The following is a 4359-nucleotide window of genomic DNA, read 5'->3' on the forward strand; positions in this document are numbered from 1 at the left end:
CCGTATTTTTGGGTGCACTGCTTGTCTCTCCCACGCATACGACGTCTTTTCATAAGACCCCCTGTACTTAAGATTGGAGGGGACTGCAGCCCACGCAGTGAGCTTAGTATCTGAGACAAATAGCATTCACCATCTGCGGTGTCATATGCTGCCATCAAGCGCACAGTGATGGGCAGCCCCAATACACTGCCAGTCTTGTGTGCCTCCCCATCTTCTGTGCCAGTCTGACCCTTCTGACATTCCTTCTTGCCAAGCTGACGCATTGTCATCTGCACAGAGCCAGCTTGCAGGTTCTTCCTTCGTCGTGTGGAAACCTTTACACGGTGTCATGGACCTTCTTTGTTTTTGGATCAGCAGAGAATATCACAAGCTGAAAGCTAACACACCACCTCCGCATTTTCTGTCACGTTATCTCTCTCCCAGCAGACTGGAGAATTCCCTTATTTAGCCAACTTCGTCTTCATGTGTATTAAACTGCGCAAATCAACTATGACCCTATTCTTCCGGATGAAGCTTGAGACAGCCTGCAGACACTAGACTGAGGGTCTAGCCTTGTTATACGCAAACCGGCATTGTTAGGGTGAAACGTTTTTTTTTGTTTTTTTCTACCATAATAACCGATTGTCTTTCAAGAATGCAATATATATATACCAAGGAGCTGAAATGCATACGAAAACAGCAGATCAAATGCTGCCATCACTCTTGCCAAATAGATAGGGCAGTAATTATAGCAAGAAGAACCCCTGACCCTGGTAAGATGCCAGTGCAGGTGCTGCTGGCACTGAAGAGAAACAGAGCAATCTATTACATCGGCCTCATTTGCCTTGGTAATTGTCACTTTTTATGGAAAATTCGCTAGAGAGGTTGTGTGATAGCGGCCAACTTTAAAGGGGTCAATGGGGGATAAGATGTCTGATCGCGGGGGTCCTGCCACTGGGGACCCCTGCGATCTCCCTGCTGCACCCGGCATTTGTTTAGAGCGTTGGGGGCAGCGCCAGAGGCTCGTGATATCATGGCCATGTCCCCTCAATGCAAGTCTATGGGAGGGGGCGTGACGGCCGTCACGCCCCCTCCCATAGACTTGCATTGAGGGGGCATGGCCGTGACGTCATGAGCGGGGTGTGGCCATGACGTCACGAGCCTCCGCCCCGCATCACCAGTCATCCGGCAAGGAGCAAAGTTCACTCCGTGCATCAGATATCTGGGGTGCCGCAGGTGAGATCGCGAGGGTCCCCAGTGATCAGACATCTTATCCACTATCCAAATGATAGGGGAGAAGATGTCTAGGGGCAGAGTACCCCTTTAACTTTATTTTTAACTCCTGGGGCAGTTTAATACAGTAGAGACATCTTAAATTCAGCTTGGAAACATACAGCATAAAGTAGTACAACTTATGATTCAGGAGACATGGGATCTAGTCACTGTCCCTTTTAAGATAATGCAATTTTCGCAGACTATGCTTTTGGAGGTTTGTGACTTTGGTGCTTTGGCACATGAACTTGAATATGTCTGATGAATATGTCTGATGTGGCAAAATGCAGATTGACCTTTTCGAGAAAATGCTGAAGAGCAGAAATATCCTTACATAGGGACTTTGAGCTAGGGTCAGGTTACATCTGCTTGAGGACAGGACTAGGGACAATGTGACCTCCTTGTATGAGGTATTCCTGACATTAGTTATACCTAGGTTCACAGACTTTTAGTCTCCTTAGGATAACAGAGCTAGACTGACTAGAAGAGCTCAAGATCCACTTTCTTAGAGTTGGGACAGGATCCTGAACTCATTGGCTAAGAGTTCAACATGTGACTAGATTCTGGCTAAGCTGTACAAGAAAATGCAATGTGCAAATGTAAAGGATAGGGGATAAGATGTGTGCGGGACCGTCGCAATCTCTCCTGCAGAACCCCTCGTTCATTAGCTGCACGGAGCGAAGATTGCGGGGGTCCCGCTGCTGGGGGATAGGAGATAAGATGGTGATAAGATGTCCAGGGGCAGAGTACTCCTTTAAATACACACTTTACTGTCCAGCAAACCTGTTCCTACCTCAGCCACCCGACTAATCTGAGTTTTACAGCTGCCATTCATGGTGACATAATAGACAGACCAGTTCACATTCTCCTTGCTGTATGTTATAACTTTCCATTCGCTCCTTGTGTTTCCGTACACGTTAATGTGTCAACAGCTTTTTATTCTTCCAAGACAGCAATATTTTTATTTATCCTTCAAAAGTTGATATATGGAAATGAGTTAGAAAAAAAATTAAGAAAATGTTCGGCCTTAGCAATGCTTTTTTTTTTTTGCCATGGAAACAGCCTTTAATGTATTTTCTGCTTACATTTGCTCTTTTACGATTTGCTAGTGGTTTTTTATAGGGTTGCTGTTTTATTATATATATCATTCAGCATCTCCAATAACATGTACCTTTGACCATTACAACCACCGAGCGAATCCCTACACTTTCTCACTTGATCATCAGATTGGGCTGTAACAGGTCCGGCCTTTGGTGTTCACCCACTGAAGAGGGCACCACAGACGGTCTGGCAAGGGGGTGTCCCAAAACCATTTTTTTAAGACAGGGAGCAAATACCAATACTAATTACCAATACTTTAATACTTTTAAAATCGCTTTTCGGCCTTTTGGCTAAGATCAAGTGTAGTATCTGTTCTTATCATTTCTCACCGGTGTACAGGAACCACTGGAATGGGACTGGTGGGGATGGACGCTGCATGGAGGGGACAGGTGTACCAAGGCGTTCTGGGGCTGGTTCTGAGAATCAGCTCGACGGCTGCCCCAATGTGACCTGTTTCCTCCGGGCCTCGCCATGAGGCTGGGAGGGTCTAAAGCCGAGGTACTTCAGTGCCTTGGGGAGTGGTGACCCCGAGGTGCCGAAACTGACTGGGTGTATTGGCTCACTGAGTGGACCATGAACTCTTCATCTTGTGTCACTCACCTCTTGATTCTCGGCCTTCTGGCTAGGATCAGAGACATTTTTTATAGATCCGGTCTAAGTGTGGTGTCAGATTGTATTCACTTGCATTATGACAAGTTGCAATACAGTACATAGCCCATAAGCATGAATGTTGCTTTTTCTGGGGGGAAAATGTTCTCATCCTATTTTCTCATACTAGACAAATCAAGGTGAACATCACTTTGGACAAGTCCTGCTTCTTAGAATAAGCCAATCTCGAAGCTCTCCATCGATCAGCTGCAATTTGTGGAAAAACATGGGAGTAAGTGTTCAATTTTTCAACAGCACCACCATTGGGCTAATAAAGCATTACACAGTGCTAACTGACATTAAAGGGGTACTCCCAAAGGATAGGGGATAAGATGTCAGATCTCCGGGATCCCGCTGCTGTGGACCCCCGCAATATAGCAAGCAGCACCCACCTGTAACTGCTTCTGGAAGCGCTGGAGGTTCTCTGGCTAATTCCTCGTGACCACGGGGACGGAAGATCGTTACCTCGGGGACGGAAGATCGTGACATCATGCCCCGCCCCCTCAATGCAAGCCTATGGGAGGGGGCGTGACGTCCGTCCGTCATGATCTTCCGTCCCCATGGTCGCGATGAATTAGCCAGAGAACCTCCATCGCTTCAGGAAGCAGTTACAGGTGGGTGCTACTTGCTATATTGCGGGGGTCCCCAGTGGCGGGACTCCGGCGATCTGACATCTTATCCCCTATCCTTTGGATGGGGGATAAGATGTCTAGAGGTAGAGTACCCCTTTAATGTGTTGTCTGTGTAATGCAAGACAGGACGAGTCCTCCAGATAGAGAGATGCTCTTTGTAACCAATCTGCAAGAGATGCGGATCCTAGACAGAAGATCCCCATTGATTCATTCAGAATTCACTTATTGAGACTATGAAATAGGTTTTCTCTACCGGACATCCCCTTTAAAGGGGTACTCCACCCCTAGACATCTGATAAGATATCTGATCGCGGGGGTTTCGGTGCTGGGGACCCGGCGATCTCCCTGCATTCGTTTAGAGCATTGGGTGCAGCGCCAGGGGCTCTTGATGTCACGGCCGCACCCCGCTCGTGACATCATGGCCCATCAATGCAAGTCTATGGGAGGGGGCGTGACAGCTGTCACGCCCCCTCCCATAGACTTGCATTGAGGGGGCATGGCTGTGATTTCACGAGCGGGACGTGGCCGTGATGTCAAGAGCCGCCGCCCCGCATAGCCAGTCATCCGACACGGAGCAAAGTTCGCTCCGTGCAACAGATGTCTGGGGTGCCACAGCCGAGAACGTCATCGTCTTTGGATAGATTGATAAGATGTATAGGGGTGGAGTACCCCTTTAAGGAAAGTAGCTTCTTTGATATATTATTAGCTCTATGACCAAGCACACTGC

The 4359-nt window shown here is 47.8% G+C and overlaps 1 pseudogene; it reads left to right on the plus strand.

Moving 5' to 3' along the window:
- The first annotated feature begins 2622 nt into the window (after positions 1-2622).
- Positions 2623-2699, plus strand: LOC130290079 (U2 spliceosomal RNA; annotated as a pseudogene).
- Positions 2700-4359: the final 1660 nt, after the last annotated feature.

This window comes from Hyla sarda, chromosome 8 (genome assembly GCF_029499605.1).
Source record: "Hyla sarda isolate aHylSar1 chromosome 8, aHylSar1.hap1, whole genome shotgun sequence".
NCBI classification, from domain to species: domain Eukaryota; kingdom Metazoa; phylum Chordata; class Amphibia; order Anura; family Hylidae; genus Hyla; species Hyla sarda.